This window comes from Lontra canadensis, unplaced genomic scaffold (genome assembly GCF_010015895.1).
Source record: "Lontra canadensis isolate GAN:19392208 unplaced genomic scaffold, GSC_riverotter_1.0 scaffold60, whole genome shotgun sequence".
NCBI classification, from domain to species: Eukaryota; Metazoa; Chordata; class Mammalia; order Carnivora; family Mustelidae; genus Lontra; species Lontra canadensis.
Genome location: NW_022631054.1, coordinates 7,486,773 through 7,500,537, shown reverse-complemented (window position 1 = coordinate 7,500,537; position 13,765 = coordinate 7,486,773). Strand labels below are relative to the sequence as shown.

The 13,765-nt window shown below is 40.1% G+C and overlaps 1 protein-coding gene across 5 annotated transcripts in view; it reads right to left on the bottom strand.

Annotated features, from left to right (window-relative positions):
- Positions 1–13,765, bottom strand: part of NFYC (nuclear transcription factor Y subunit gamma) — a 66,985-nt gene that overhangs the window by 34,844 nt on the left and 18,376 nt on the right. The window lies entirely within an intron of this gene.

Below are 13,765 nucleotides of genomic sequence, written 5' to 3'. Positions count from 1 at the left end.
TAAGCAAATCTTTAAAAAAAGAAAAAAAAAAAGAAACACGCAGCACAGAATTTCCCACATTTCATTATTATTAGATTTATCATTCATGTTCATTAATTATTTCATAATACTTCAATAAGATGTCTGTTTAACTCTTTAATAACGATGTAAGGATCAGATGAAGTATCGAATGATTATTGCCAGAAATAATCTCAACTCCCAATATTTATTAATTTATCTGCTTTTAAAAACAGTTTGCTTTCCAAAACCAGAAGGGAAGAATCAAAGTCCATCACAAAAAGGCTGTTTCTCCAATGCTCAACTCAACTGCCATCCGTCTAAAAGTCTTCTCTAAACATCCCCATCCAAACATGATTGCTCCTTCCTATGAACCTTCAGAGCCCTTGATCTGTTCTGCCCTCACATTATCTTGTATGATCATTATTTATGTGCATATCTTATCATATTTCTCCTTCTGGTTTATAAGCTCCTTGTGAATAGGACCTGAGTACGATTCATTTCTGGATTTCTCACAGCATCCAGCACACAGTCTGACTGATTACTCCTGAATGAACGGGCAAGAGAGTTGCTGGATATGGCCCTTCTGAGAAAAAGAGGTCTCTTGGAAAGGCTGGCACAAACTTAATGGGATTGCCTGAATAACCAAAGGAAGTGGTTATACAAGCTATTCTGGGAAGCTCAGAATAAATGAGGTTCTCTCTGGGCCTTTAAAATAAGAAAGACAGGGGCACCTGGGTGGCTCAGTGGGTTAAGTTTTGCCTTCGGCTCAGGTCACGATATCAAACTCCACATTGGGCTCTCTGCTCGGTGGAGAACCTGCTTCCCCCTCTTTCTCTGCCTGCCTCTCTGCCTACTTGTGATCTCTGTTTGTCAAATAAGCTTTTAAGAAATAAAATAAGAAGGACAACAAACAGAAGTCCACCTGAAACTGACCTACTGAAGTGAATTTAAGATAAAAGGACAGGACAGGACAGGAAGGCCACAATGCCACTAACTCCCCAACCTACCCCAATACACACACACACACACACACACACACACACACACAGGCATGCGCGCATGCACATGCCCTCAAGTTTCCCGAGTATAAAACTTTTGAAAGATAGCATATTCTCAGAAAGGTGACCAGGACAGATAAATAAATTTTGAAAAATTAATAACTATAGGTAAGTAGAAGGAGGGCAAACACCTCTGTTTGGCCATTCATTAGCAGGAAGACAAGGAGAAAATCATTGAGGAGATAAGATGATTCAATTCAATCATTCAAGAATGGAAAAATCTAGCTGTCACTCTAATATCCAGCTACTCTTTATCACTGATGAAGAAAAAAAAGGCCTAAACAATTTTCAAAACATCTCAGAAGCAGAGTACTCCTCTTTTTAAGATCTTGGAAATCTTCAAGCTCTTGCTCTTGACCAGGTACCATGGCTCACCAAACCCTCCTTCAGTGATACAATCAAAACGAAAGAGGATCTATCAAAGTGATCAACCTCATAAAATACAAAAAAAATAAGGTTTTACTGCAATATTCCCTGGTTTCTAAATCTCTGTACCTTTAGACTTTAGCTCTCTTTTCTTGGCATATACCTCATTCTCCTATTAAAGTCCTTTATAATATGCCTAACCCCAATATACAGTCTCTGAAATAACTAAAATCAAATACATGATTGTTGAGAGAGAATACCTAAAACCCTAACATAAGAACTGTTCAAGGAAAAAAGATCAAAGAAAGCTCCCCTGTAATGAAACCCAATCCTTGACCAACACTGCTTCCTATTAAAGTACTAGAGATGACCCACTCCAGGCAGTCAGGTTTCACCTAAAAACAACACTCTCGTTGTCAAATGCAAGCAAATATATCCTAGCCCAGTTTCGAATGAAAAAGCTAAACACTGGAGCCATGTTTCCCTTTAATGGCCACCCCCGCAGAATCCAACTTGCAGCCTTTAGGCCACAGACAACCCCAATCATTCCTGTGTATCTCCCTATGCTCAAAGTACTGATCTTCTTCACTCCCTTTGTGACCTGCATTTTGATCATGTCCTCCTCTGTCATTAGATGACATGCTTTTTATTTTGCCCAACTGGCAGCACTTTCACATCCATTTTATTATGTTCCAGTACTGTTCAAGTATTTATTGAAGTTAGTTCCAGGTTTATTTGAATTAGCCCAAACTGTTGGGATGTTATATTTCAAATGGAAAGTAAGAGATACAGAGAAAGAATATTAACATGAGTAACTAGATGGATAAGAAGGGTAAAGGATTTAAGTTTATTTGCACTTGCTATTTTAGATATTCTTCCACACTACAAAGAAAAGTGTAAATAAAATTTAAGAACTAAGACTTCTGAAACAAAACAATTCCACCAACAGACAATTTAGTTCTAATGTTTGTACAGATGGACCTAAGGACATACACCATTATCAATCATGCTAAAGAGCATTTCAAGCCTTAAGGCCTACATTCTCTACAATAAAACCAATCTCGAATCAGCAATTTCAGGAGAAAAACAGCACTACTCTGGACACTGAAAGACCTGTGTTTGTGAACTGGCCTGCTGCCTACTAACTGGTAGCCTTGGGCCAGTCATTCCACTAAGCCACTCCAGGAGCAACGTATACTCAACATATATGCCAAAGAGGTGGCCTGATATGGAAGACCTTCACCTGACCACTTGAGGATGCAATAAATGGGTAAATACAAAAGAAGGCAGGGTGATTAGGGAGAAAAGAGGGGTCAACAGTCTTTAAGCTCATCTAAGGTTTCTACTAAATCGCTCAAGAAAGCAACAAGCTTAAGTACCAGAAACTTTACTACTTAAGTTCTAAACCCTTATGTAACTGGATACCAGCTAGTCAAACTTACTAGCAGGTTATTTACACAGTACCTACCACTATAAGAATGAATAATATAGCCTGACTGGAACCCCTTTCCCCAACCCTGATCATTGTCAAATTCAATGTTTGAGCATGTCTGTTTCTAGCTCCAAGAAGCTAAGTATGAAGCTGTTTTTCATACTCCCTACTGGGAGAACCATGTTTCCCAAGACTAAGGGTTGGAACTAGCTGCACATTATTCTCCCTAAAGATCTGTTCACAAGGACACATTTTTAAATTGGCAGCAGAAACACTTTTCCTTCAAAAACAAAAACATGTTTCTGTTTGCTATCTACTACAACATAATCTTTTAAACAAGGGCCAGAGCATAGTACAGTTATAACTGGAAAAAAACTGAAGGCATAGCAACTGGTATAAGCATAATGAAATTGATAGGAAGGCATGAACATAACACTGTAAGTTCTGTTTCTGTGGAAGAGAAAATGATATGTAAACATCTTACTTCACATAACTTTCATCATTTGTTCATTAATGTTCAACTTAAACCATCCCTGCATATGACAGCAATAAAACACTTTTTTGTATGACAGAGGAAAAAATAACATATTTCAGTGGAGGACTCTAAAGCAAGGGTCTGGGAAGGAGAGCCGACAGGCCGGAATCGGGCCTGCAGCCTGTTCTCCTACATTCAGTTCTGTTGGAAGACTTCACCCTCATTCACTGACACTGCTGAAGGCTACTCTCACGCTTCAACAGTAGAGTTGAAGAGTTACAACATGAAATGTATGACTTGCAAGCTAAAAATATTACCTGGCCCTTTACAAAAAAAGGATCAGGTAACATTTAGAAGCCAGTTCTAAACTGTTAAGTGTTTTCTTTCACCGAATCCTTCCATGACATAAGTAGTGTTGTCCCTCGCTGACTGACGGGGTAGTTCAGTGGTGGGGGCTGAGACGCTTGCCCTACAGCACAGCTGTTACACAGCTCCCTCACCTGGTCAGCCTCCCCGAGGAGCACAGAGCTCCCTGCCTGGTATCCACCAGGAGCAAGCTGGGCTGGCCCCCTCTGCCCCAAAGGAATATTTGTTAATCTCTCTGACTCTCCAACCTAATCAGAGTAAATAAATTCTTTCAGGAAGAATGGTGAGTTACTGGTTTTTCAGGCTCTGAGCCTGAAAGAGAATTCTGACAGGAGCTGGAGACAGAAATAGTGCCAGGAGCCTGAATTAAATTGTATCCTAAAACAAAGAGGCATTTTGCCTACCAGATCCCTTCTCAGATTTAGAAATCCTGAAAACCACCTCTTCCTGCTTCTGGCAGGATCCGGTATTTGTGTGTGCCCAGGAGAGGTGAGAAATGTGATTCTGAAGAATGTTGCAATGCCAACTTAAGAGCGGCAGAGTTCACAAACTACTTGTTAGGTATGCTCCCCTCAATTGATCTTCACTCAGCCAAATGATAAAAGATAACAACAGTGTCCCAATTTTACAAATAAGAAAGCAAAGGATTAGTTAAGTTATTTGCTTAAGGACACAATACAGCAAATGGTAGAGCTGGAAACACAAAGCCTCTACAATTCTGTTCTTGCGTTGTTATAGCTTGGTTCCTCCTTCCTTTTTGCACTGTTTTAAGGTTTGTGTGTATTCAAATTGTTCAGAGAGACAAGCAGTCCTGCTGGGACCAATGACTCAAATCCATAACCCAAAAGATCAGTTTTATCCACTTGGTCCCATCATCTCTGTGCCAATAATAGAAAATGCTATTGGCACTCCTATCTACTATTATGTAAACATCCTCTTCTTATTTCTGTTGTCTCTTTCCAAGTTCTGCCACTTTTTTCTTTCCTATTTTATCCTTTGCCTTTGCATGTCTCCAGGTCAGTCAGTAGCACCTACGAATACTCAAATGTGAACAGTGGGGGGCAGTAAAGTACAGGGAAATACATAAAGAAAATGGCCTGGACCTGGAGGTTCTGGCTCTCTGGCTGCTAACTCATTATGTTTACGATCCTGGGCAAGTCACAACTTCTTGGGGCCTCTGTTCATCTGTAGGAGCACCTCACAGGGCGGCTGAAGCACACAAATGGGAAGACACATGCTAGAAACCCTCGAAAAACACCAAGCATCATACAAGTGCCAGCTGGTATAACATCTTCACTGCTAAGAGTAGACTGACACCTACTCCTGATCTGAATGGTCTCAAGCAGAGCACCTAGCCCAAAGACTGATCTCCCTGAGGTAGTGTAGAAAGTAACCCAACTTATTTCTTCCTCTAATTTAGACTTACTTTGTTGTTAACACAATTTCCAGGATTCCAGCTTCAGATGCAAATACATAAAAACATATACAAATACATAGAAACCTTTTCCCATCTCTCATAAACATGATATAAACTGCAAAGCCCTTTACACTGCTAAATTTAGAATGAGTGTGCTCTTCCAAATAAGCAAAGAATTAAAAAGGAAATGACTAGGAATGCTCCAAATTTTAATCCCCAGGAATGTCAACGACAATAACTACGCAGGTTTTCCAGACTAATCCAAAAATATTTATATTCTTAAACTATGTCTCCTTGGTCATGTCACACTTCTGCAAGTTAGGAGTGTGTGTGGCTGCTTTGTCCTTCAAAAGAAAACCTTGTTTGTTACATTATGGGGCAGAAGAGACCTGGAGTCTAGGTAGCATCCACCCTACCTGGCCCCACCACCCAAGAAGATTCTGTTTTGAGCTCTGGCTCCATCCAAAATCCTGGAGCACAGCGAACATGTTCTGAAAGCAGGCACTGCTGAGACTACTTCATGGAACAAAACCAACCTTGTTAAGGTTTTTTGGGAATAGCTCTGTCAAGAAGCCTGCTTTTTACAGTACAACTACAACAAACTAAATATACACATTCACTAATTAGTGGCCACGAAATTTTTCTTCTCCCCAAAAAACCGTTCTCAGCACCCAATAAAATCTATTCCTACAGCAAACATATTCACTTTCTTCGGACTTGCGTGACATACTATTATTTGGCACATTGTTTCTTAAGCCTAAAATTTCCCTGCTCCTATGTTCTCCCCAGTTCTTATGTAATGGTCTTTGCTTCTAGAACATCCTCAAGGGAAACATTCCTTGCTCATAGTGGGAATTCAACACAAATCTATGGAACAAACACAAGCTCCTCAAGAACTATTTTAAGACCCCAAGTATCTATGGCCTCACTCTGGGTTTTCTTTGAAATGTTCATACAGGGAAATCCCTTCTGCAGTCCCTGTACCCAGCTGTGCAATAACCTTTGTGCAGTAATCCAACAGAAGAGTCAAAGAAGAGTAGGGAAGCAGAGAAACCTGTTCTTCGGAAAATGCACCATGAATGTTGATAATTATCCAAATCATAGACTCCACTGGAAAATGGGAGACTGTGCTGGTGAGTTAATCCATCTAAAAACTGTCGGGTGGGGGGCAAAGAATTCTCAATTAAAAACCTGCAGGTGTTGTAAGAATGTCAATATGAGCTTGGTTGTATTGACTTTGCTGTATGGATTCTGCTGATTCACAGACACACTGAATTCTGCCCTCTGCGTAGTGTCTTTTATGGTTGCCTTAGATGTTGAAAGGAAGGAAGGAAACGAGAAGAAACAAATCCTCCAAGCCAAAAACGAGCACTGCACCTCCTACCTCCATGTCTACAGCTGTCAGGAGCTGAGAGTGTAGACTACTTCAAAGAGGGCAAAGCAACTGAGATGGTTATGCTAATCCTTTACACCTGTACATGCTTTACAGTTTGTACAAGAGCTCTCTTTCCACCATCTCATTTGTTTTTCACTACACACACAGCACAGGTACTAATACTCCCATCTGTCAAAGAGACTTCATCCACACGGACTGAGGGACTTTGAGGTCACAGGACAAGCATGTGCGGGAGCTGGAATGAAACCCCACATGCCCTGATTCTCTGTTCTGCAGTTCTCCACCGCATGAAGAATTAGTAACTCAACAGAGGACCCAAAACTTAAGAACATATGGCTCTTCGAAGCCTGCGACATTAAGTCCATCAAGCCTTTTACCTTTAGTTTTCCTCATCATTCTCCTGGAAAAAGTACTACTCCAAAAGGCCAAGATGCCAGATTCTCATACATTTCAAAGTGGAAAGTTTAAGGTTTTCAAGCTTGCTAAAGTTATAGCTGACCAAAAGACGGGGAGTCAGAGTTATCTAGTCACCAACCAAGAGTGAGGATGAAAAGGTTTGGTAGATCAAGTTCACTCTTTGGGGGCCTGGTGATGGGAAGTCACCCTATCTTTTCCTTTTGGTTCAGAGGAATAGCCTTAGCCTAGCCCCCTTGTCAGAGATGTTTCCAAAGGTGCACACTCACAGGAGGAATCATCTGGCTCAATACTATGCAGTGTTTCAAAACTACAGCTATTGCCACACTGTGAACATGGTGACAATGTTATTTTAATTATGCAATCATTGCTCCAAAATATCAGCATTCCATTGTTCTAACTATGTCACTAGAGGTAAAGGAAGTATTATAAATCACAGCTAGGAAATATAAAGCAAATGATTATTTAAGAGCATCATGACTCATCTAAAAATACCAATCTCTACAGTTCCAGATAGGAACACAAAATCTAGGAGGTGCCCACCGCGGACCATAACGTGTGCATTTGCACAACTAAGGAACACCGCAGGACACCTAACACAACTCTGACCTCCTCTCTATGTGGGAAAAGTTCTTCACCTATTTACCTGACCTCAGTGAATTTAGGATTCAGGAAAGATCATTTCCTACCACACTCACTGGTGGTACTCATTTAGCACCTATTTCCACTATGCTTTGTTCTGAAAAGAAAGATTGAGGTGTCTGACAAAAAACTTAAATATAATTCAGTCTGACTATATATTTGCTCCTTTTATGATCAACCTGTTTAGTCACTTTATGTAAGATTATGTGTGAACTCTGGGAGAAAAAAATGTATGTCTTCCTTTTGGGGAAGAGCAGCACACACAGGCAAAGGGGAGGCAGAAGGAAGAATTACTCCTATTAGACAGACACAGGTATAGCTTGCATTTTTCATAGGCAGTAGTAACAAGGCACAGTGCAAAGAACACGGGGCTTATGTCACTAGGCTCTACCTCTGATTTCCTCACCCACAAAATGGGGATGATAATCTTCTGTCCTACCTTAGGTAAATACTAAGTGAGAGAATAAATATAAAATCATTCCATTAACTGTAAAGTACCATTTTATATAAACATTACATACTTTTACATTGCTTAACTACCTTTAAGGGTAGCTTCATAGGTATTTGGCCAGTTAATTAGCAGGAGAGAATAATCATGGAATTCAGGATATAAATATATAATCAGGCAGAGTGGCTGGAAATTCACCACTCTTTCTCTAGTGAAAAGTTTCTCATTACCTTTATTTTATTTTTTTTTTTAAGATTTTATTTATTTGACAGACAGAGATTACAAACAGGCAGAGAGGCAGGCAGAGAGAGAGAGAGGAGGAAGCTGGCTCCTGGCTGAGCAGAGAGCCCAACACGGGGCTCGATCCCAGGACCCTGGGATCATGACCTGAGCAGAAGGCAGAGGCTTTAATCCACTGAGCCACCCAGGCGCCCCATCATTACCTTTATTTTAGATTGAGGATAATTACAACATACCTAGTCTAGAAACTAAATAGACATACTTTATATTAAAAGTTCTGCTAAATCCTACAGACGAGGCTGTTCCATTTCTGGTTATTTGTATTGTACGCTGCTCATCCGTGTTATCATGATCATGTGGTATCTATTACTTGCTAAGCAAATGCTGCCAAATTCCTACACATGTATTCATGGTTCATGCAGAGCTGCCATTTGAGACTTTATAAAGCGAACACCAGTAAAGATTAAGCCCAACGCAACTCAGAAAAAAACCCCTAGCTTTTGCACTGGATGGAGGTGTATGTGTATACACTTAAAACTTAAATAAGAAAGCTCAAGACAATACACACACACATACAAAAAATACATATATAACTCATCTCGGGGAATTACTAGGTAACATTTCAAAGAAATATTTGTACATTTTCAGAACAAATGAAGGCCACTAGATTTTAGGGCAGTATTTCTAATCTTCTACCTATCAAGGCACACACTGAAAATGTTAATATTAGTTTTCTGAATGCTTAACCTATGGGCTAATACCAACACCCTCATTCCATTTAACTTGTCACAAGATCATGTATCACACATGGTGTTCTAAGTATTCTGAGAAAAATGTGGGCTAACAGTGATACCTTACTTTGTTATGTAGGCCTGAATTAGGGAAGTTATAGATATTCTGCAGTTTTAACTAAACTAACATTCAAAAAATGAGTAATTTTAGAGTAAAGAATACTCTAGGGGTGCCTGGGTGACTACATCCGGCTCCTTGCTCAGCTGGGAGTCTGCTTCTCTCTCTGCCTCTGCCTGCCACTCTGCCTGCTTGTGCTCTCTCTCTGACAAATAAATAAAATATTAAAAAAAAAAAAAAGAATACTCTATACGGGAGCTGCACATTTAAACAGAGGTACACAATCAAAAAAGTTTACAGAACACTGACCTAGGGGCACCTGGGTGGCTCAGCAAGTTAAGTGTCTGCCTTCGGCTCAGGTCATGATCCCAGGGTCCTGGGATGAGGACCCACAGTGGGCTCCCCACTCAAAAGGAAGCCTGCTTCTCCATGTGCCTCTGCCTGCCACTCCCCCTGCTTGTGCTGTCAAATAAATAAATAAAATCTCTAAAGAGAAAAAAAAAAAAAAAAGAACACTGACCTAGAGGACTCTATCATGTTCATTTCTACATGTCTCAACCTGAGGGCCCAACCTTTTTTGTGTTTCCAACTTTGACATGAAGTTTTACTCTTCTGGTCCTCTGTCCATTCTCTCTCCCTTGATTCCCTCCCATTTATTCCCCAGGTTCAGCTATAATCTCTGTAGCCTAAATTCCGAATATACATTACCAGTTCTGCTACTTCTCCAGTCCTGTAAACTGGACATCTCCAACTGGAAAGCCACCTGGAACTCAAACAAGCTCCATGTGTCCAAAATCATCTTCTTTCCCTAAATCTTCTCCTTCTAACTTTTCATTTTCTATCCTCCAGTCACCTAGGCTTAAAACCTCAGAGTCGTCCTAGACTATTCAATTCTAATCAACTTCCAGAATCTGTAGTAAGAGTGCCCAACAGTGTCTATCTCCTGATCTTTCTTCATACAGTCACTATCTCTGTTCAGGGCCTCATCTCCATATAATAACAAAAATGCTGCTGTTGCTGTTGACAGCTAATACGTGTTTAATGCTGGGTACCAGGTACAGTTCTAAGCTCTTGCTCTTCCTTTTCACCCTCATTAACAATCCAGTAAGGGTTGTAAACCTAGTGTGTGAACTCACTGCACTGTTCACTGTTTCTGGAATCTTCTCAAATTCGGCTTATCTCTACATAATGATGCTAAGTCTTATAATGCCACATCAACCTATTACCCAAAATCTTCACTAGCTCACCAATGTCAACAGAGACAGTTCAAATTTCTTAACCTGGTGGTCACAGCTGACCCCAATTTACTTCTCCAAACTTTGTCATTCCACTCTCCTGTCCCTAACTCATCTCCTTATATGCTTGCTCTGAGCAGTCTGGGCCATTTACTTACCACTCTCCTTCAGTACATGCTGTACGTTTTGAATCATGACCTTGCTCCTCCTTTCTCTGTGCCTAGAGTGCCCTTGTCCCTACCTCGCTGAGTCCAACACCAGTTAAACTGCCTGCCTTCATTCCTAAGTCAGATGTAAAGGTCTCCCTTCCTCTTAATTCTGTGTCATTTGGTTGTACTTTCCATATCAGTTTCACATACTTGCTATACATCCTGTCTCCCTTACCTGTTAGATCCTGGAGTAAAATTTTATTTGTACACATTTTTAAAGTCTCAATATATAAGACATGCATGTGTGGTGAATTAGTTTAAGGAAATGTAAAACATCCACCTTCTGTATTTTCTCCTAGGTAAGAACTACACAGCTTAGAGAGATAAAGGAAAAATTCGTTTTATCTGGGTATTTCCAATCAAGCAGTCTTGCTCTAGTTTTCTATGTAAATGAAATGATGAAGACAGACCAAATGATAATACCTCCAAGAAAAAAAGGTAACCAAGTGAATCAGCACTGCTATTTGCTGTGGTTTGTCTCCTTTCTTCCTTTGAACTAAGGAACACAAGGTCACCAGCTTTGTTAAACATTTACTACATGGCTTTTTTTTTTTTTTTTAAGTTCTGCCTTTACACTGGAATTTACCTTCATTTCTTATCCTTCAACTGCCCTTTTTCACTACAGAGTGCAGCACTTTAACTTAATTTATAGTAAACGCTCTAAACAGAGGAAAACTTTTGGTCACGTTTTTGAACAGTGGGGTGTGGCTTTAGGATGCGGAGGGGAGAGACAGCAAGACAAGGGTGACAATACAGACAGAATCTGACCAAGTTTTAAAGGTCCAGGCCCAATACTGAGGCAGCAGAGAGAAGAGGTTAAAAAGAAAACGAAGCTTCTGAGATGAGACTCAAGGAAGATACTATCCAGCTGTGTCTACTCTACTTTGCAGACACGGCATGCCTTAGCACCTACACAAGATGTGCATTGTTCAAGCTCTCACTCTTTCAGTAAATTGTAACCTTATTTCAAATACATGGTGGTGAAAAGAAATCCAAGTACAAAAGAAAAAACTTTAAAAGGTTCAAGTAGATTATGGTCTCTCAGAGAATATGCAAATGAGAACAAGACCAAATCCACAACTACCCAAACACACACATGTTCACAATTCTACTTTGTTGGTGGTAAAGATTAAAGTCAACATAGTTAAAATATTACTTGGGGAGTAGACAGACAATGATTTCTACTTCAGTCTTGTCAAATGTTCAAAATGATCCTGGGATCTTTGTTTATGAAATACCAGTTGGCTTTAGGACTCACTTGAAGAACCAGGCCCAGACTTGTTTGGGAGTCAGCTTGTTCCTGAGGTGTATTAACAACCACCACCACCACAAAACAAAACAAAACAAAAGCGCAACTGGCATGCAGGTGTTGTGTCTGTATACCTTAGTTTACTTCTTTATAATGTATAAAAGTAACCCAGCTCTCTGGGACACCTCAGCCAGGTGGGCACCATTAGCTTCCTAGCTAATTCTCTGCTTTCTGAGTAAGCCAGTTGGCTGAGGCAGGAAATCTTCAGATCCCAAAAGGGACTGTAAGTCTGCTGGCACAGCAGACTTTCTAACCAACAGACTCCACATGGAGACTTTTAAACCACTTCCACAGCCCATTTTCTCTGTTCCTTCTGTGTTCAAATAGCAAACTTGTATGGGTGTACCAAAAGGAAGAGAAATATGAAAAATAAAAACAACTTAGGGGGATAAAAGAAACCTGGAATGAACTAAGTAGGAGTTGAATTTCTGATTTGCAGAGGCCAGCCATTAAAAAGCTGAAAGACTGGGGCACCTAACCTCTCTGGGCCTCAACCTCCCCACTTTACAAGGGAAGTAGACTAGATCCCTAGATGATTTCCATCAGTCAAACTTAAAAGAGGATAAAAGCTCTGTATGCATATATTACTGGGGCCTGGAATAGGCAAAAATAACTGCATTTGTGAAGAAGATCTTGTATAAATGATTAGCTTTAAGAATATTTTGGGGGTTACTGAAGCCTCCATGAAAGTATATAGCTTCTCTAAAAGACCTTATCTTGTTTTAGGAACAAAACGCCCACAGTGACCATGACTGCTGTTTTCAAACATACACATCTCAGGAAGTGGACTTTTATTTGGAGAGGCCAATTCCAAATTTGCCAAAACTTATTCTGTGTGAATGATTCTTTCAATGCATAGAAAGGAGGCAGACATCAATGCTGCCTCACCACGCCTGATAGGAAGTGACTTAATAGGACAGGAAATCAAACAGATCACAAAATAGCCACCCCCCCCTCCAAGGGAGAAAAAGAGTCCTAAAAATAGATGACATCAGGCATGTAAAATGGGTGAGAAAGAAATCCCTATACGTTTCCACCATTTACCTTGGAAACGTATCTCACAATATGTATCAACGATGTGGAATTCATGCTAGTGTTTATATTTTGACGAGACACCAATTTTTTTTCAAGTCTTTACCCCAACATTTACTTGCTTCTTACTTACTCTGCAAGATATAACTACCTTCCCGTTTGAAAACTGACCAAAAAAATATGACCACAAAGCAAACCAAAAAATGGCTCCAGTTCAGTTATATTTGTTGCATCAACTAAAAATGTAACCTCTGCCTAGAAAGTATCTGCAACTATTAGAACTTGCCTGCATTATAACACAGATCTCAGTATCCACTCAGAACAGGTTCCCAGTTTTTATTCTGAGAGGCTCCTAAATCTAGTAAGGGCTTTTTAAAAAATCAGCATTCCCATTTCATCTTATTCTAAGACACTCTTAATTTTTGACAAAGGGATTAAAATTCTTTCATAGGAATCCCGGTAAGGGAAGTTTGATGGGTCTCAACAAATGAATTATACAGGGTCAATTACACAGGGTCAGCGCAAATGGGAATATGCATGTGAAGACACGTGGAACCATGTTTAAAAAGAGATGCGTCGTGTTGAAGCAAACTCCCTGGTAAACATATTAAAACACTGTCATTTCTTTTCTTTGATGCCCCACCTATCTTCCTAAGTTTTTAACCCCCACCCCCCAACAGTCCGGATTAACAGCAGCTACTATTTATGTAGCAATTCACAACTCGTGAAGCACTCTGACATACATGATCTCATTTGAGACTCACCACTAAATAGGAAGGTGCTATTTTTAGGTCCCATTTCTACATGTGAGGAAACCGACACTAAATGGCTGACTTGCCCAAGCTCACGAAGCTGGTGACAGCTGAATGGAACCTGA